Genomic DNA, 23,032 nt, shown 5'->3' with positions numbered 1-23,032 from the left:
TTTTTTCTAATTTTTATTGAAGTTGAAATTGTATATATGTATAAGTTTATATGAAATTGAAATTGAAATTAATCTTCCTATGATTATAGAATTATGTTGTTTGTTTGATATGTGTATGATTGTGTTGTTTGTTTGGTATATGTATGTTGTTTGTTTGTTTAGCTTTATATGAAATTGAAGTTGTATGTATAAAATGTTAATTTAGTTGGTTAATGTTATATGAAATTGAAATTGTGGTTAAAATATTATATGAAATTCAAATTTGTTTAGGTACATATGAAATTGAAAATGTATGTATACAATGTTAATTTACTTGTTTAGGTTTATATGAAATCGAAATTATGTATGATTTTGAAATATGTATGATTGTGCTCTTTGTTTTGGTTGAAATCGAAATTTTATGTATAAAATGTAATAGTATAAAAGTATGTTTATTGAGAATAAAAGTATGTTTATTGAGAATAAAGTTACTAATAGCAACATACTTATTGAGAATAAAGTTTATGTATAAAATGTAAAAGTATTAAAATGTTTGTCATTAAGAACAAACGTTACTAATAGCAACATAAAACAATATACAAATATATTTAAACAAATAAAAGTATGTTTATTGAGAATAAATTTTACTAAGTAAAAAATATTTAAACTACAAATGTTATTAATAGCAGCATACCTTTTTTGACTTGTTTATTGAAGTATCTTATTTTCATTTCTATTTGATAGTTATAACATAAAACAAAATAATCAAATTACGTTGCTATTAAAAGTATGGTGCTATAATAAAACAAGAAAAACAAAATAATATTAAAAGTACAATGCTGTAATTGAAAAAAAAAATAAGATGTATATATACTTTAAACAAACTAATATAAGTACATTGTTATAAAATTAAATTGACTCATTGTGGGTTTAGAAGCCTACCGAAATGAATACTCTATCAATTCCATCCGATTTCTAATTCTAGGGTATATATTTCTTTATATACTTGTGAATACTCTATTCATTCCGTCAGTTTTTTTCTTAAATAATGAAACAGTAATGACTATCAATAAGAGTTGGATTCGTGAAAACTGAACGTCCAAAAATTCTTGGAAGGTCTTAAACACTTTATGGAGATTGCTAGAAAACATGTTGACTCTGAAGACAAAGTGCGTTGTCCGTGCGTAAAGTGTGTGAATATGTATCGACAGTTGTTGAGTACAGTTTATGCCCACATACATGACCGTGGGTTTCTAAAATCGTATACTATATGGATTTATCACGATGAGAAGCGTCTTGCTTCGGACTTAGGCTACAATTCCACTCCAATAAACATTCCAACAACTAATTAGATATTTGATGTAATTAATGATGTTATTGAGGAATAAAATACAAATGAAGAAAATACAGATGATGAAGGACGAGGCATGGACCCAGAATTTGATGCTTTGTTTGAGGAGCTCAATACCGAGTTATACCATGATTGTGAGATGTCTTCTTTAAAGTTTTTGGCGAAGTTGTTGCATATTAAAGTGATCAAAATGGACAAATAGTTCATTTCACCAACTTGTAGAGTTTCTAAGAGTTGCTTTCCCGAAGAGCAAGATTCCAGCTTCACACTATGAAGCTAAGAAAAAGTTGAGAAAGATAGGATTAGGATATGAGTCCATCTATGCTTGCAAATATGATTGTTCTTTGTTTTGGAAGGAGAATGATTCCATGCATAATTGCCCGATTTGTAACGAGAGTAGATGGGTGGACACAACCACAAAGGGGAAGCAAGTACCACAAAAAGTGTTGTGGTACTTTCCTCTGACTCCAAGACTTCGACGTATGTATAATTCCAGATTCACAGCTAAAGATATGATTTGGCATAATATTGGAAGATCTACGGATGGTATGATGTATCATCTGGTAGATGGGAAGTCATGGCAAGAATTTGATAAGAGATATCCAGAGTTTGCCAAAGAACCTAGAAATGTTCGTCTAGGTTTAGCTGTTGATGACTTTAATCCATTCGGCAACTTTAATAACAATTATAGTATTTGGCCGGTTATATTGACTACCTACAGTACACCACCATAGATATGTATGAAGGAGGAGAAGTAAACGATGAAGAATATTTAGAACGTGCCCTTGGGATGAGACGTGGACATGCTCGCGGGGTGGGTAGGAGACCAACCGCCAACTTCGGTTTAATTCCAAATGAACGACCTTCCACTTCCAAATCGTCTAAATCTCAACCCTAATCTCAATCCTAATTTGATGCACAAAAAATGTAATAATATTTGCAACAATATAATGCATCATTGGCGGCATGTATTTCAAACATCCAACCACCACCATTTCGTAACTTTCTATTCAACTATAACACACAAGCAAGTACCTCTCAACAATTTTCCGAAAGGATGGAAGAAGAAGGTGAAGGAGAAGAAGAAGAAGGAGAAGAAGAAGGAGGAGGAGGAGGAGGAGGAGGAGGAGGAGGAGGGGGAAGAGGAGAAGAAGAAGAAGACGATTTATGACAATGATGATTGAAGTTTTTTTTAGTGTTAGGAACTATGTTAGTTAACTACGTATTGTAATATTAAACTTGAATTTGATGTTTTGAATTTGAAAAATGGTACTTAGTTAATGTATTTCAATTGATATATGCTGTAATGTTTTTTGGATTTGTTAGAGGAATGGTAATGTACAAAACCTGTAAAGCTAAAAAAACAACCAGTAGCTATCCCAACGACAAGTCGTCGCTATAGGTCCATAACCGACAACCAGTGTTGTAAAACTCACAGAGTTGGCCAATTACTCATCCGAGTACTCGCTACTCGGCCCCTTTCTGAACTGAGCAGTATTGTAAAACTTGGTAAACTTGGTGATTAATATGTATAATATACTTAATGATTTATTATATAACACTTACACATATGATTATTACTATATATATATATATATATATATATATATATATATATATATATATATATATATATTTATTTATATATATATATATATATATATATATATATATTAAGTTTTCTCTAATTATTCACGAAGTGAGACCATTATGTGTTTTTCAGTTTTTGTGTATTCATGTTTATCTAATATTGTTATATATGTCACTCAACTTATGATTTTAACTTAATATTTTGACATATATAATTTCCCTAAAAATATTTCTACATGAATTACTGAATCTGAGTACTCCCCGAGTACTCTCGAGTACTCGCTACTCGGTAGTCAGCCGAACACGTACCGAGGGACAATTGTTAAAAACCCTATAGCGACGACAAGTCATCGTAATAGCTTAGACCTTTCGCGACGACTTGTCGTCGTCACTAATTTTTAATAAAACTTTTTTTCCCCGAAAATATGGTTGACAAAAGTTGTACTGACAACTTGCGTCGTAATAGGTGGAACTATGCCGACAACATCTATGCTGACGACGTAGTAGACCTATGTCGGCACGCCTGTGCCGACGACTTGTCGTTGCGATACCCTATACCGATGACTTGTCATCTGGATAGGGTTTGAATTTGTCGTCTCCCCATACCTAGCTGTTAGCTACAGTCGAACCGCCAGGTCTACGGGTGACAAATGTCATAAAGGATTTCGGCGTCCGTTTCACGTCGAGTCAAGTTAATGTATGGTCATAAAACTCGCCAACCATGTGACTCTTTTTACGTAATAATATACCTTTGCTTCCTTAACATAAGTATGATACTTATGCCTTGCGATTTCTAAACCATTAAAGAAACTAACGCCTGTATCCACGAAAATAAGGGATTTTCCCAACCAAACGAACGTACTTTACCTACTAGTGGTAGCTAGGGTTTTCAAACGAAATACATTTTTATACTGACGATAACCAGGTATTTGATACAAACGATATTTACATGTAATGAAAATGAATTAATTATACAAATTCAGTGACTAGTTTTCATTATAAAAATCATGCTTATGAACTCACCACCTTTATGTTGATATGTTTTCAAACTGCTTGTATTTTCAGGGCAACAATAGACAGGTACCCATGCTAACTTTTGGTTAAGACGGAGGGTTTTGAAAATCTCATCTTTTGCTTTTATTTCATTTTAATGTATAAAAACTATGTTTTCAAACAGATGTAAATATTCATATTATAATGTAATGGTTGTGTTTACTTTGATTACTATGTTACAATTGTTGTGATACTACGCATGACGTCATCCACCCCTGCACGTTTCCGCCGTCTGTTTCCACGGTTCGGGGGTGTGACATTAAGCCACTAAAAGACTTTAAATAATCTTCTAAAGAATGAGAGCTCCAATCCCTTTCATGCCCACGGTTTTAAGAGAGAAATAGAGAAGAAGAAGAAGTGTTTCACTTAGCAAAAATGCAAGTCTCATGTATCGCTTATATAGTCCATGCAAAGTAAGGTTTTTTTTTTATTAAAATACTCTAAAATATTTCTAGCCTTTAGAAGCATGGGAGACAAAGTATGGAGGTTTAAAAGCAAGCCACATATTTTAATATTTTTTGCCATACCTCTTGAAAAAGGAGTATTCTTTATTTTTTTATAAACTCCATGTTTATAAAATATAAACTTTGTCTTTAAGTAAAAGACAAAAGAATCCAACTAGTCCAAAATATTGTGCATGAATTATTAATTCATACCATATGAAATAATAACTAGTTATACTATCTTATAATTATTATTTTCATAAAACAATAATTATTTCCTAACTAAAATACAAGAATCGATATTATTTATTAATAATCACATTAATAATAAATATACAAAATGTGCCAACTTGATAAAGGTGTGACCCTATAGGATCAAATATTATTAACAATATTACTCCATATTGATTCTTGAGCATATAGATTCAAGAATCTCCCACTTGCGCAAGATTCATTATAAACTGACATAGACAGTAAATGACATCTAGCAATGGGCTACTGCCCCTAATAATATATGAAGGGTCCCATCTCATCAATAGCCAATTGCAGGAGCTCTAAGCTACAGTTGCTACTAAATATGTGGTATCATTATTCATTTTGTCTCAGACATCATGTCAAACATCGGAAATAGATCACCATCAATCTCATTTATTATTAAACTTTTAAGGAAGGCCTTAGATGTGTAGCTCTCAACGAATAAGAGGGACAAATCCCATCTCCACTACATACGCCCATCAATGTAGTACATGTCATATCCAACGATGGCCCATATGACTGCCCTTTTACAGAACAACTTTAAAGCATGTTAAAGCACAAAAATTCTTACGCTTTAAGTTCCAAATATGTATCTCAAGTCTAAGAATACAAAGATACAAAAACATCACTCTTGACTACGATCCATAAAGTGGTTTTGATGTGGGTCAAGTCCAATATTTATTATCCCAATCAAGTACCTATGAACTTGGTAGCAACTCTTGATATCCTCATCTCCATGAGAATCCATTAATCCACTAATATTAGTCTTACCTCATAGATGTTACCACAGCTATGAATAACTATGTACATTTAGAATAACCTACTTATTCAAGGATTTAAACATGCTAATATAGAGCACAAAAATTATTCAATGAATGACTAATATACAATATCTCAACCCATTAAAATATATGTTCTCTTTATTGTTCCAATATCCAAATACTAAATTTCAATCAATACATTTACTTATATAAAAAAGGCCCAATAGCACCAGCTTGACTTTCATGCAGTAGCTAATAATGGAGCTTTGTCAAGTAGATTTGTCAAACTTGATTTGTGTAAACTTTGCGAATACAATCATTTTCAGTTTTAATATAACTCATATATAGAGAAAAAATATTGAGAATGAATTATATGTTTGAATATGATTTAGATACCAATACTTACGTAATGGGATTACTCATAGTCATAATGATCTATACATTAAGCATCTTTGTACGTGGTTCTCTAAACCACGAGATACTTTAACTCTGATGTGTAACAGTAAGTAAAATCTACATGGAACCACTATCCATGTAATTATCTATTCATCCATAATGAAGACACACCCGATTGTGACTGAGAGACTGTAACATCCAGAAATAAACAGTATGATTTGAACCCCTCTAAATTAGACTTTTTGAATTATTAGTCCCTTAGTACGCTGGGCGTACTTAGGTGTACGCTTAGCGTACTAGGATCTTTTACGGTCACGGGTGTTTGGAGGTACGCTGGGCGTACCATGGATTGTGCGGGGCATACACGCCAGGGACCTAAAAACCCTAATTTCGGACATGAGGCCTATATAAATGACTTTAAACCCTTGGGACTAAACCCTAGAGAGCCTCCACTGCGCTTGAACGTCTTTTCACTGTTGAAAGCCTTGAGAAATCATTTTTGAGCTTTAAAAGTGTGCATTTGTGATCTTTAGTTTTCATTTCAAAGAAAGAGTTAGTCAAGCAAGCTTGGATCAAGAGGGTGCTTCAAGATCTTGCATCACAATCATCTTACAGAGCTCTTAGAGGTAAAAAGCTTGCGTGTTTCCTCTTTGCTCTTTATATATAGCTAGGGTTTTTGTAGTTGGTCCTTTTGATGGATTTTGGGCCTCATTTGTTGGCTAGATCACCCCATTCGATAATAAGGTCAGATCTAAGGTCCTTAAGCCATTAAAAAGCATAAAAATAGGAGCTTGGTGGAGGTCTTAACCTTGTGCATGAATTAAAGACTTGGGAAAGGTCTCAATGATGACTTTGGAGGTTTAATGGACATGCAAAGGCATAAAGTTAGCAACTTTATGCCCTAGGAGGTGTTAATGGACTCAGATATAGATTATGGACGTAAAAGAATGGAATAATAAGCACTTAATAGAGAAAGTGCTTAACTGAGACTTACATCGGGCATACTCTGAGTACGCTACGCATAACCCTTGAAAACCCGGTACGCTGCGCGTACCTGAATGGTACGTTGGGCATATGCGGGGCAGTTTGGGTCGTTCATGTTTTGGGATGTCGAACTGTTGGGCCTCTTTTGGGTTATTGGGCCTGATTGGATTCTGTTTGCTAAAGGCCTTTTTATCTGTTTGGACCATGGACTTATTGGTTGGGTTTGGGCCAAGCGGGCCCATTAAGGATATTGGACTTAGATCTTGGTCCCATTTGCAATGAAAGGGATGATTGGGCCTTTAAGGTATGGTTTATAGGTTGGGCCTCCCTTGGGATAATTTATGGACCAATCATTGATGATATTATTATTATTATTATTGTTATTTAGAGTTCGGGAGGTTGCGGGTCATTAAGAGTGAAGTATTCGTATTCTTCGGACGAAGGTGAGTCTTCTCACTATACCCATGGGTCTAAGGCACCAAGGTCGACCCATTATGTGTTTATGGTATATGTGCAAGTACTTTTTGTTTTGATATGTTATGTGATCGTATATTTTGCATGAAGACCTTGGGGGGAGCCCGTGGCATTGGATGTAAGACCATGTGGAGTAGCCCATGGCAGTCCTAGGTAAAGACCATGTGGGGTAGCCCATGGCAGTCCTAGGTAAAGTCCATGTGGGGTAGCCCATGGCATTCTTGCTGGTTTTATGTATGCATGGCCTATGTGATATGTTACTTGGATATGCGTATGTGTGGTGTGTGGTATGCTCTGGGGAACTCACTAAGCATTTCGCTTACAGGTTGTTGGATTGTTTCTGGTACATCGGAGCCAAAAGGCAAGGGCAAGGCGTGTTGGCGCGGCGTGTACTCTATCCATCTCTCTTTTCACTAATATATTTGGGGGACACACTCTGATAATTTATATAATATAGTGGATGGTGTTTGAAACTAAATGTGGGGTTCACGGTTTTATGTCAATGTGTTATTTAAATTAAATGAAATTTTTTGCTGTAAAATTTGGGCTGTTACAGAGACATCTCAATTTATTTGAAAATTTAGCACACGTGTAACATCTTTAAACATAACTTTCTTTCAAATACTCCATAGAGTAGGAATATTTCTCTAGTTATCGCAAGTACTTTAGAATATTCCTATAGGTCACACAATGACTTGTCCTCGGATTATACTGTATCATTCAACATGCTCTAAGCATACGACTTATTTTTCCTTTATGCATAACCATGATATATATGATTAATCCAATTGCATCAGCATACAGAATACAATAATATTATCTAGTTCAAAAACATTTGCACTAGGATTTTACTCAAAATCATGTCATGTGGTATTCAACAAGATGACTCTCTCAGAGTCCCTTATCTTGAGCTCCTTTAAGATCTTTAACAGTTAATGCAATTTTACTTAATTCTTTAAGTTGCCATGATCTATCTATATAGATCCTTATTCCGAGTATTAGTATGTCGACTACATATAATACTAGGAATGTTACTGCGCTCCCACTAGCTAAGTAGAAAACGTAAGAGTCATCTAGATTCATAATTAAATTACATTATATGATTATCTTATAGGAAAGAAGATTCTTACTTTGAGATGTTAGCTTAAATCTTGGAAATATTTTCATTCATGTATGTTTTCTCCCTTGAAAATGCAAGTACTCATTATAGTCAAACTATATCGAGGAATATTAATCAATCTCATGAATGCATCTCTATGTGTTTTATTAGTTTCTGATCAACTATTGAGCAGATTCAACAACAGTTGAAAACTTGCTAGTTACAAACTATGATGCATTTATTTTATGGTTCTTTAGCTATAAAAGTTCCATATAGCTCCCACTTAGAAAAAAGAACTTTCTAAGTACTTGTCTTCTAGAATTAAAATTAGTGGGATTAGTAAAAACTTTACCCTAAACAATGATTTAGGATAGTCTACATAAATGCAGTTAGTAGATGCTACAGTGGTTAAGCTTATTGCTTAACATAAGTTCTAGACCTCTATACCTTTTACATAAGGATAAACCATTTCATCCTCAGTCTAATATAAGTATCTAATCCACTTGTTTGGTTGGAAATATATTCAATATATATTTGTTGCAATGATCATAATTCCAAAATTTTGTAAAGTAAATAGTTCTTTTAAAACATCATATAATAGACTGCAAGGTCTATGTTTTATCCTCTTTAAAAACTTGTACTATCGAAATTCTACTAGTGGCCAGGTGACCCTATCCCACTATAGGATATGAAGGCTGCCTTGAATATCAAAAGATAGATTCAAGTGTCCAGGTGATTATGTGCCATAAGGAACAAACTAATGATGAGTGAGTGTTTTTGTTAAAATAAGTTGTGAATCGATTCCACAACTCCTAAGATGTTCCAAGAAGACTTGGTTTACAAAACTTGTTATCTTTATAACAACAAAAGGTTAATGATGATCTTATTAGTGTGTATTTCAATCTTCACTATTAAACAATTTGAGCTAATCAAAAGTTTCAACAATAATGAATAAAAGTCGTTAGTTAAATTGATTAAGTATCTATCACCAAATCTATTCATGGATTGAAAAAGATTGTATACATCACCTATGTATAACTCTTTGTCAAGCCTTTTGTTCTTTAACTACTAATAGATAAAGACACTTGTGAATCATCTTCCTAGATAAATATCATTCGCATATATCAAATGAATCAAGCTCATTTGCCATCAAAAATTTCATCATTTTGAAGTTGGTATATGTATTTCTTATATATATAGACATGATGATTATGACATAGATAAGTTTCAATTCAATATCATTTGATCATTTAGGTATATGTGAGACACATCAACATTACAATAATACTTCCATCAAAGTATCATGATCAGACTAATTGGTTCCAGAGGTTATTTTGGTATGGGATCTTTCAATATATATAATTTCTATTTATCTTAAAGGTAGACCTTAAGATATTATACCAGTTAAAGAAATTATAACCATCAATTGTTACTATCTCTTGAAACTCAACAAGAGAGAGATTTTGTAGGGCGTAAAAATACTAAGAGTTGTCAATAGAATTTAACAAAGTTTCATTTAGTATTTTCAATATTTAGTTTTTAAAGATTAATACCTTTTATTGTTTCTTAAAACATTAATTTATTAAATTCTAGGATCCATGTAACGAAACAAACAAATGGTTAGGTGACATTTATCCCATAAACTTAATCAAACTCAGTAGGTAGCGATTACCAATTGCATACGATATGTAACTCCTAGATTATAGGATCCTAAACAACTATTGCTTAGTTTGGCATGTTTATCCCATCTATGCCTCAGACCTCTCAGGCTTAGGTGACCTTTATCACATAAGAATCCGATCAAGTCATCCTGCTTGAAACAATTTGTACCATTGTAACTAACCAGTAACAAGGTGACCCTTTACAAACCAGAAACTAGAAAACTACCCCGAACATCAAAATCTAATCCTAGGCCTGTGTGATGTTGTGACACTAAAACCCTCAAATGATAACTAATGTTCTTCAAAAGAACGACAATGACATGCATTTTTAGAAAGGGTTTTATATATGTTTTACAATTATAGTTTATAAAAACATGGTCTCATGAATATTGTATGCATCTAACAATTCATCTAATCTTTTGTAAAATTCATATCACTTGCAATGAGGTTCTTTTGGTGCCAAATAAAATTTAATTTTATTTGCCATTAACCGCAATCAATTATAAACTATAATCTGGTATTTTAAAGTTTAGTCGTAGATCGGTTTTAAGAACCGGTAATAGTCTTGATAAAACTTTATTTTATACTTAAGACTTGCAGTCTTGGATGAGTTATAAAATCAATATTTTAAACTTCCTTTTAACAATAAAAAAACTTATGACTTTATGGATTTATAGAATAGACTCATTTTATTTTTTAAATTCAAATTTATGCATCTTATGATAAAAGTCATATTTTGATAAATCAAAACTTGGATGATGATACTTATGTTTTAAATCTTACTTAGCATGCATAAAACATAATATCGACATGTTGAGTAATGTTTAAAACACCAATATCATATATTATGTTTTAACGTCAAAAATAATCACTAGTTTTATTATTTGTCGTTATAACGCTATAAACGGATAAAAAACTCATTATTTATTATAAAGACATGAAGTTTATATAAAGTTTAAACATATTTTAAACTATTTCAAGTATTTTAAACTTGGGTATTTATAAGTTTTACAATAAAACTATTTTCAACAAAAAATTGAGTTTTAACCGGTAAACGGTAACCGGTAAAACGTTTTTATAAAAATCCATTTATAAACATCTTATGTTATCTTTTAAATAGTTTTTACTCAAACTCCAAGTAATATTTTCTTATGAAAAATTGTTATTTGACATGTAAAAACCATTTTTATACATAAAACATAAGACATATTTATCATAAAATAAACATCACAATCATACATTATAATATGTATAAACCAAACCATGTCTAGTAATAGTTTTTGTGGGCCATCACAAGAATTATTAAGTCTTTCCTAAATAACTTAAGGGACACTTCGAAAGGTCTTCAAGCTCCCACTTGCCAAGTCAACTCTTGCTTGCAAAAGGACTTCAAATCTTCATGTTATGAAAGTTGGAACACTTAAACCAATAAGAGTGTAATTAAGCCTAAAACCAAAAATGGAAGCTTGTGGTTGGGATTATAGTCTTAAATGGTTAAGTCATCTTCAATGAGGTCATTTCTTCATCTTGTTACATTTTAAAAAAATACAACTAGTCTAACTAATTTATTACAACAAGTCAACAAATGAAAAAAAAAAATACATATTTATCCGTTACATCTTATGAATAAATAAATGTCAACCAAACATAACACAAATGTCCAAATGGTTTGTTTATACACAACAACATATCAAATATTACAACAAACTACTCTTTGTTTTCTCTAAGGGAACTTTTATACAACCAAAAAGCATGAAAAATGGTTATATATAAAAATAAACAAATATACCAAGAAATTGCCAAAGAAGACAAATATGGATTTTTCTTAATCAAAAGAAATTTATGCTTGTTTTCCAAAAACCAAAGATTATCAAACATAAAAAGTCACTCTAACATATTAAAGATGGCTCTGATACCACTGTTGGGTTTTGATACGAAATATAAGTTTATTTTTCAAAAAAAAAACCGGCAACAGAAGACTTTAAAAATAATAAGTTTATTTTTAGTTCATAACAAAACGAAACCATCATGGATCCATTTATAGAGGTTAAAATGAAATAAAAACAACCATAGGATCTTTTAGAGATAACCTTTGAAGCCTTTGAACCCACTTAGTTTTCGGGTGTTGATGACAATATAAAGATCAAAGAACATGATCTTCTTTACAAGTATCCACTATCAAGATTAAGGCACTTGGAATGTTAGTTCCTTTTTGTATAAAGTACTTCTTAATCCTTTAAGTGCTTAACTAAAATAAGCACTAAAAGAGAAGCACTTTAAGCCACCAAAAAACTTAAATAATCTTCAAAAGACTGAGAGCTCCAATCCCTTTCATGCCCACGGTTTGAGAGAGAAAAAGAGAAGAACAATAAGTGTTTCACTTAGAAAAAATGAAAGCCTCATGCATCTCTTATATACACTGTCGCCTTTTTATTAAAATACTTTAAACTATTCCTAGCCTTTAGAAGCATGGGAGACATAGCATGGAGGTTAAAAAGGAACCCCCATATTTTAATATTTTTGGCCATACCTATTGAAAAGAGGATGATTCTTTATCTTTTATAAACTTCAAGTTTATAAAATATAAACTTTGTCTTTAGGTAAAAGACAAAAGAATCCAACTAGTCCAAGATATTGTGCATGACTTATTAATTCATATGATATGAAATAATAACTAGTTATACTTTCTTATAATTATTATTTTAATAAAAAAAATTAATCCCAAATTAAAATACAAGAATCCATATTATTTATTAATAATCACATTAATAATAAATATACAAAATGTGTTATCTTAATAAATGTATGACCCTATAGGATCATATATTATTAGCAATATCACTCCATAATAATTCTTGGGCATATGGATTCGGAGGTAGGGTCTGTTTGGTATACAAAGTATACTGTTTGGAAGGTCCACTTTAAACACCTTACAAAATCACAGCCTAAAATTCATCTTTGTAAGTAGATCAATCAATATAACGACTTTGAATCACTGATAAATCTTGTTTATACATTATTAATAACAATAATGAACTTAAACATAAGTTATACTTAAAGTATGATAAGCATAACTCATTTACAAGGGGTTTAAGGAGGAACCGGACTCTGCGCGGGTAGAACTTCTGAGCTGAAAGCTCTAGAATTGTGTGAAAAATGGAGTGATTTATGACCTTATTTATAGGCTGGGAAATTGGGTTAGGCGGGGCATAACTGAGATTTATGTTGGGCATACTCGGTATAGAGGGCATACCTAGCCCTACATGGGGCGTACCGGTGCCAGGCATAGCAATCTGATACAAAGCCCTGGGGAGGAAGTAGTGGCTGAGATTGTGCCATGTGTCACCTCCAAAACTTAATAGAAAATTAGTTATCTTCTAAAATCCGTAACTTTCGCATACGAGTTCCATTTTTTATGTTCTTTATATCCACGGATTGATAGCAGCGTGATCTACAACTTCCGTTTAGACTCCGTCGATTAATTTTGACTTTATTTTTAAAGTTATATTTTAACACGCATAGACAGTTAAAATTCGTTAAAAATTCATAACTTTGTCATCTGACATCTATTTCCGGCTGTCTTTATATCGTTGACCTCCTATTAACAAAATCTTCAATTCCCGTTTAGGTTATGTTGGCTAATAATCGATCGATCTACAATTTGTACATTGTCGTGCTAAATCTTAGAAAAAAAACATAACTTCCTCAAACGAAGTGATATTTGGACGTTCTTTTTATGTACGTTCTCGGTTTAACGTATACTACGCCTTTCGTTTAGATTACTAAGACTAAAAAGTGGTTTATCAAAAATTCACTTTTTGTGATACGCGATTTCGTCCCAGTTTAGTCACAAAACTTTGACAGAGCATAACTTTTTCGTTATAAGTCGGATTTTAGTGTTCCTTATATCCTTGAAATCGTTGTTATGACTACTTCAACTTTCTTTGAAGATATTGGGTCAAATCTTCATTCCAGTTTTTATGTATATTTTCATTATTATTTATTATATCGTTATAAGTAAGTATATTGCATAGAAATCACATAAATTACATAATATTTAAATAATTCTTCTTCATTACTTCAAAATAGATTACAATTGTTGACCTTAACTATTACATCCTTATAATAATGTTTATCCTAAAAACGTAGGCGTTACATATCATGAGTTTTAGGGAGGAATGTTAGCATAATAGATCTATTAGACCTCTTTGGTTTGAGCCCAATATTAGGCATTTTAGCTAGGTTTAACATAATTAGCTTTTTTATTTATATAATCTTCCCTATCATTACAATTGTACTTTTGTTTAATAGAATTCCTAGTCGTATTTTGTCTATGTTATTCAGTAGTTTACAAAACAAACCTATGTAATTGCTTGAACTGAAAATGTTGGTCCTTCATAGAAGTTGACGAAGAAATCCTCTCCAAATTAGACTATGTGAAATGGTGTTGCGGGTTCAAATGCAAAACTTAAAAAATGATGTCATGAGGCCATGCATCATCTCGAATTATTTCGCATTGGAAAATGACACAGGCTTCATCAAAATCAAAAGTGCTTCTATGATTTTGACATAATTTAAGAGCAATACCCCAAAATATATTAAATAAGGTGATGAATGGAAGAATTTATAAGATATCATTGGCGCATTTCAACAAAGAGATTGTCAACAACTTGCCTTTGCCATCAACCGAAGCCAAAATCCACATCCCATCCCCAGACCTAAGACCACCGAAGATCATCAATTCGAACCATAATACCATTTTAACCAAAATAATCCACTAATGGAATACATTGCACCCAAGATTGACATAGGTGTTAATTTTTTTTTAAAGTACCCTACCATTTTGGTCATTTTCTCATCGTACCTTTACTTTTTACTTATTTACACTTGGCAACCACTAAATAGAAGATACTGATTAGGCTCCACAAGAGTCAACTTAGTCATTATTGCCTTCATCACCAAGAAAAAAGCTATTACCTTTACGCTACAAGATTCACCTGTGTCATCATATTATTCAATGAATCTAGTGTGCTGTTGCACGTTACGGGGATCTACTAGCCTAATTCCTCTACTACGGTTTGGGTTTAAAACATTTAGTTCTTGGTTACTATTATTTTTCTGGGCTAAGACAACTTTGAATTTAAGTGGGCCGAAGTCCAGACTACTTATAAATTAGTAGAAGGATTAATGCTTGAACTACAGTTTGATTATGATTTAGTTAGCTGCCATATGTTTTTGCTAAAGGTTTAAGATTCTTTAAAAGAAGATAGTTTGTGTTGCCTATGATATAATTATTCAAAATTTTAGAAAACTACCCCTCAACTTATATATACTATCTTACCTACTCAAACTGACTGTTTGAATTTTTGAATTAGCCTTATCTCCGTCATATATATTACGTTTTACAAATTATCAAATTGAGATATCATTTGATTATGACTTAATAAATTATTTTCTCGGAATTCTATTCGAGTTTTATATAAATATTTTTTTTGTAATAAAAAGCTTATAATTATTGAAATGGGTTTAAATAATATATGTAATCGAAATCTAAACATTGGCTGATAGAATTAGATACAAGGAGATTTCAACTTTATAGTGGAATTTTTAGTAACTATATTCAGACTTCAAGGATTTTCGATTAGCGAGGAGAAGCTTGCACTAGGGTCGAGATCTATTAGGTGGGTTTCATGTGATTTTTATGGACGCTTGCAACATATTTTGATTTACATCATACGCTGTTAGTTTTTAGACTTTGTTCATGTTATTTTTGATAAAACACTTATGCTAATAACTATGAATATTGGTAAATGCATGAACTATGTTTGTAAAATGTGGAGGTTTAATTATGGTGTCATTAACCCCATAGGTTGAAAATGAAACTTGTATGGAATTAATAAAAGCAAAAAATATAATATTAAGTGGATCATAAAAATATAAATAGAAGATATGTTATGGACCAAAAAGATAATTTTAATGAAGGGCATAACTCATTGGTGTTTCATCTATATAATATGATTTATAAATGTCACTGGTTTATATATAGCATGATAACGATTATACAATATCAAGTGGATTATAAAATTATGAAAGTAAAGTTTCGATCCAAACAACGTAAAATTTTATAACTTTTAACTAAAATATAACATTAATAAAAACGAAAACTATAAAAAAATATCTAAGGGAAGAAAACAATAACTATAAAATATAGGAAGGAATTTGACATATTTTATTTATGCCACCGTATTATGTTTTTAGTGACATATTATATATGCCACTATAAAAATTAGTATGTTTAATGGCACTTAACAGTTTATGCCAATAATGTTGATATTTATTAGTGACATAATAATTTAAAATGTGTCACACCTCGGCCGTCGGCGGAAACACCGAGCGGTGTAACGTCATTTCTCGTATCATAGTTATCAACTTCCTGAAAACACATGCATTTTAAAATACGTCAACATAAAGTTGGTGGGTTCACAAGTTTTGACTCTACATAAAAATAACACTTTTTCTCAAGTTGAAAAGTATAGTTTTGAAAGTATCGTTTTGACGCTCCAACATTTAGTGTGTGTGTGTGTGTGTGTGTATATATATATATATATATATATATATATATATATATATATATTAGGTATAATAGTTTACTTATCAAATAAGTGTTATACCTACACGTTCCTTGGTCCTAGGGTATAAGTATGGGGAAACTTATACTTAACATTAATACTTGTATACGACAAAGTGTAATGTTTTTAACAATTTGCTACCATAAGCCTATCACCGTTGCTATGACATAATACCTCTGAGAAAAACACACTCATGATTTCCATGAAGACAACCCACTCATAATTACCATCAGGAACACCGCACGCTTCATCGACGCCGGAACAACAACAAGTAAAAGGGAAGTTCGTCACTCGCTTATGGTTGACTGTAGCTAACAATCACAAGTGGGGTGGTCAACCCGTACACTAATTATACACGACTTCATCGCTCACACGGGATTAACGGTTACAGTTCAGAGGATTTCCGCTAAGATCCCCAATTTTAGTTGATGAATACAATGCTCACGTAGACTTCGACGAGTTTCTATAGCTCTAACAACAAAAACATTTTCGTGTCTAAAACCCTAAGTTACTAGACTATGCTTTTGAACATTACTCCTAACTTCATAACATTTAGGCAGTATAACAGCTATAACTTGAAGTAAACCAGGTTTTATCTTGACATAAAACCAATAACAACAACAACATATAATATACCAAGTTTTATCTTGTCATAAAACTAACAATAACAACATATAACAAACCAAGTTTTATCTTTACATAAAACCAATAATAGCAACATACTTTATAAATTAATATATAGAACTTCCGAATATAACTTCAAAACTATATCGCACACAACATATATATAGAATCCTAAGTATAACTCAAGATCTACCTTAGTATAATAACATGCTAACACGTTGATAATAGTATATATTCAAAATATTATATTTAGAATAACTATATCCCGGTTAATATAACTATCTACGTTGATACTAATATACCATCATATAGACATATTAGTAATGTATGTATAATATTTAGCATGCATTTTCCACCGAAAATATTAGAAAGTGGGACCGTGAAACTCACCTTAGCAGCGTGATTTTATGTAATCTAAGCAGAAACGGTCAGCGGTACGAGGTCGTCGGGGCTCGGGAAGCGAAACAGCTTCAACAACCGATAGAGAGAGAGAGAGAGCAAATAAATGGTGTAAGGAGAGAGGAGGCTGGACTTGCTATTTATAGGCTGATTTTTGGCCTCTCAAGACATGAGAATGATAGATTCACATCATGAGTTATGGCAAGAGTCATCCTGTAGCTTTAACACGTGTTTTCTAGCCCCGATTCGTGTCCTGCAGCGTCCTTACGTCGTGAGCTTTTGGGTTATTGTTCTGTAGACTTCTAGCTTCGAAATGTGGCGTTTTGACTCCTCACGTCGTGAGTTTTTATGCTCACGTTGTAAGTCCAGTCAGATTAGGGTTTCTGACACGTGTCGTGCTCTCAAACAACTATAACTTCGGAAGGTCGTAACTTTTGCATACGAACTCCGTTTTTGACGTTCTTTATATCCACGCATAGGTATTTACGAGGACTACAACTATACTGTAGAATCCAATAGCTAATTCTAAGCATATTTTAATTTCCTTATGTTATAGAGATTTTATAGTGTTCGGTTATCATAACTTCTTCATGCAATGTCAGATTTTGATGTTCTCTGTATTTTGGAATCGTATAGACGTATACTTTGATTTATACCATAAAGTATGTATGAAAGTTCATATTTATATTAGAATTATCATGAAATACATAGTGAGTTTACTACATTACTAGTTTAACAAAATCAGATTACATGATTGGTATAATCACATGTGATTGTTATTGACCTATTTTGACTAGTGTTACATTCGCCCCCCGTTGATAAAATTTTGTCCCGAAATTTATTTTTAACTAGATACCACCGAAGGGTACTAGATAGCTTCCCTGCTCCTTATTACAATTGACTTACCGCGACCTAACTTCCTTGACTCCTTAACTTTGGACATTCCTTCTTGATATGTCTAATTTCATCACACTCAAAACACGCTCTTCCTCCATCATAGCCTGTTCCAGTGTTTGTTCCTTGATTTTCTATTGTAGGTGTTTTGCTCCTGCAGAAATTGGTGGTGTGTCCCTTCTTTTTGCACTTCATGCAAATATAACAGTCACCTGCATGCTGATGGTTGCATTGACTGCACCATGAACAGTTACCTAGATGGTGACGGTTACACTGAGTGCATTTTGGGAGTTTTCCTTCATACGGTCGTGGTTGTGTGGGTATTACTGTTGTGGCTGCATAATTAGTTGCCACATCTTGTCTCTCCTCAGATGATTGTATGGGATTCTTCCCATTAAATTTGCGCTTGTTTGTTCCAAATTTGGGAGACTCAGCTATAAATCCCACTTGGATTTATATGGTAGTTAGCTGATGAGCTATACGCTTTGCACTGTCATATGTTGTAGGCTTCGATGCGATCACCATTCCTTTGATTTGCGATGCTAGACCCCAGATATATTGCTCGATCTTCTTGTACTTTGGGGTTACAAGTGCCGGACACATCACCGCAAGATTATTGAATCTAGCAGTATAAGCATTTATCGCGGAACCCTTCATTGTTAGATTCCACAGCTCTTGTTCCAGATTTTGTATTTCCTCTTTTAGACAATACTCCTCTATTAGCATCCTTTTCAGCTCTTCCCATTGTATGGAGTTTGCAGCATCAATTCTCATTGTATTAACAGGGTTGTTCCACCAAGTTAACGGTGCATCAATGAAGGTACACGCAGCAAATCGTACCTTACAGTCATCCGGACAGAAGCTTATTTGAAATACAGACTCTGTTTTTTCAATCCACCTGGTCAAATTAACAACTCCTTTAGTTCCATGGAAGCTCTTAGGTTTGCAATTCATAAAATCCTTGTAGGTACACATTTTGGCGGTCCCTACATTGCCTTCGTTTCTAACTCCTCCTATTGTGAAATTAGCAAGAGCTGCAGCGATTCTCTAAGTTATGATTTCTTCAAGTTCTGCTGAACTTATTGGAGGGTTTCTTTCTGGTGGTGGTGGTTGCGGTTGTTGCTGTGGTTGTCCTTGTTGTTGGTTAAGGTTTAGCCGAGCACTACTTCTTCTAGGCATTTTATTTAGTTCCTATACATTTTGGATCACCAAGTGTTTAGTCTATTAAATATTACTCCTAATTTAAATAGTTCATACGATCTGATCATAATAAAATATAGTTGTACACCTACATCTAGTTGTGATAAGATCTATGCACATGTGAACTTTAGTTGGAATATCTGATCAAAATCCTTGAGATCGAAAACATTCCGGGTATTTAGGTGTATTATCATCGCGGGTCCAAGTCTTCATATGTGACTCTATAGTTGTTATTTGTTGTATTCATGCTCTATTAATTATTGTTTGTTACTTCAGGTCTAGTTGATAAGGCACCGGCCAGTCAGGACAGTCGAAGGGCAGGATCATTTTAGCATATAGCAGTTCTGGAATCCAACAAACCAAATCAACATGTCTATCCTGTCACCGCTTCCGTAAGTAGTCCTTCAGTAGTATAATTACTAATACTTTATATTGTAGGCTAAGGGATATACCAAAACCTAACAGAGTAAGCCCTAAACTATAGTCGTGCTTTCCTAAGAAAATACTAATTCACTATAGTTAATAGCTCTGATACCAATCTGTCACACCCCGGCCGTCAGCGGAAACACCGGGCGGTGTAACGTCATTTCTCGTATCATAGTCATCAACTTCCTGAAAACACATGCATTTTAAAATACGTCAACATAAAGTTGGTGAGTTCACAGGTTTGGACTCCAGATAAAAATAACACTTTTTCTCAAGTTCAAAAGTATAGTTTTGAAAGTATCGTTTTGACGCTCCAACATTTAGTATATATATATTAGGTATAATAGTTTACTTATCAGATAAGTGCTATACCTAAACGTTCCTTGGACCTAGGGTATAAGTAGGGGGAAACTCATACTTAACATTAATACTTGTATACAACAAAGTGTAATGTTTCTAACAATTTGCTACCATGAGCCTATAACTGTTGCTATGACATAATACCTCTCAGAAAAACCCACTCATGATTTCCATGAGGACAACCCACTCATGATTACCATGAGGAACACCACACGCTTCATCGACGCCGGAACAATAACAAGTAAAAGGGAAGTTCGTCACTCGCTTATGGTTGACTGTAGCTAACAATCACAAGTGGGGGGGGGGGGTCAACCCGTATACTAATTATACACGACTTCCTCGATCACACGGGATTAACGGTTACAGTTCAGAGGATTTCCGCTAAGATCCCCAATCTTAGTTGATGAATACAACTACTCATGTATACTTCGACGACTTTCTATAGCTCTAACAACAAAAGCATTTTCGTGTCTAAAACCCTAAGTTACTAGACTATGCTTTTAAACATTACTCCTAACTTCATAACATTTAGGCAGTATAACAACTATAACATGATGTAAAACCATGTTTTATCTTGACATAAAACCAATAACAACAACAGCATATAATATACCAAGTTTTATCTTGTCATAAAACTAACAATAACAACATATAACAAACCAAACTTTATATTTACATAAAACCAGCAATAACAACATACTTTATAATTAACATATAGAACTTCCGAATATAACTTCAGAACTATATCGCACACAACATATATATAGAATCCTAAGTATAACTCAAGATCTACATTAGTATAATAACATGCTAACACGTTGATAATAGTATATATTCAAAATATTATATTTAGAATGACTATATCCCGGTTAATATAACTATCTACGTTGATACTAATATACCATCATATAGGCATAATAGTAACGTATGTATAATATTTAGAATGCATTTTCCCCTGAAAATATTAGAAAGTGGGGCCGTGAAACTCACCTTAGCAACGTGATTTTATGTAATCTAAGCAGAAACGGTCAGCGGTACGAGGTCGTTGGGGCTCGGGAAGCGAAACAACTTCAACAAACAAGAGAGAGAGAGAGAGAGAGAGAGAGAAATAAATGGTGTAAGGAGAGAGGAGGCTGGACTTGCTATTTATAGGCTGATTTTTGGCCTCTCACGACGTGAGAATGATAGATTCACGTCATGAGTTATGGCAATAGTCATCCCGTAGCTTTAACGCATGTTTTCTAGCCCCGATTTGTGTCCTGCAGCATCCTCACGTCGTGAGCTTTTGGGTTATCGTTCTGTAGACTTCTAGCTTCGAAATGTGGCGTTTTGACTCCTCACATCGTGAATTTTGATGCTCACGTCGTGAGTCCAGTCAGATTAGGGTTTCTGACACGTGTCGTGCTCTCAGATAGCTATAACTTCGGAAGGTCGTAGCTTTTGCACACAAACTCCGTTTTTGACGTTCTTTATATCCACGCGTAGGTATTTACGAGCACTACAACTCTATTTTAGACTCCAATAGCTAATTCTAAGCCTATTTTAAATTCCTTATGTTATAGAGATTTTATAGTGTTTGGTTTATTGTAACTTCTTCATGCAAAGTTAGAATTAGATGTTCTCTATATTTTTGGAATCGTATGGACGTATACTTTGATTTATACCATAAAGTATGTATGAAATTTCATATTTATATTAGAATTATCATGAAATACATAGTGAGTTTACTACATTATTAGTTTAACAAAATCACATTACATGATTGGTATAATCACATGTGATTGTTGTTGACCTATTTTGACTAGTGTTACAAAATGCCACTAAAGTTATAAATTTACAAATTTGGTGTCATATTATGCCACTATATATTTTACAGTAAATTATCTAGTTTTGTATGCCACTGTAGATTATACTTCAACAATTTTAAAAGAGGGGAAAATTGAAAGTGGTCAAAATTGTAATATAATTGAAAGAGGGCAAGAGATTAATCAACAATCTCTCACCGACATCGTACCCCTACTCTTTCGTCGACATGCTCTTCCCTCGTTAACCTTATTTTGACTTCATCTCCCTTTCAACAAATTTCCCTGAAATTACGGTACAAATCTATTACGTGTTTAGTTATTTGGTTCCACCTGACAAGGATTTGTAATGTTCGTTTGTTGGGATGATTGATTTTATTATTATGCATCTATGTGAACATAATCCATTGAAAAACTTAGTTTGCATCTCTAACAATCCGATACTTTTCCAGTCAATAAAAGTTCACCTCCTTAAATAAAATTTTGAATTTTATTTATTCCTTTAAGCTCATGTGGGTTAGAAAATAATCGAAAATATATAAATAAAGATTATATAATTTTTCGGAATAAAACACATCCAAAAATCACCATTTTTCCCCTCTTCGGAACCAAGAAGCCTCGAACCGAAAACTCCCTTTTCGGCCAAGAACCC

Source organism: Lactuca sativa, chromosome 1 (genome assembly GCF_002870075.4).
Source record: "Lactuca sativa cultivar Salinas chromosome 1, Lsat_Salinas_v11, whole genome shotgun sequence".
NCBI lineage: Eukaryota > Viridiplantae > Streptophyta > Magnoliopsida > Asterales > Asteraceae > Lactuca > Lactuca sativa.
This window is presented reverse-complemented; position numbering follows the sequence as displayed.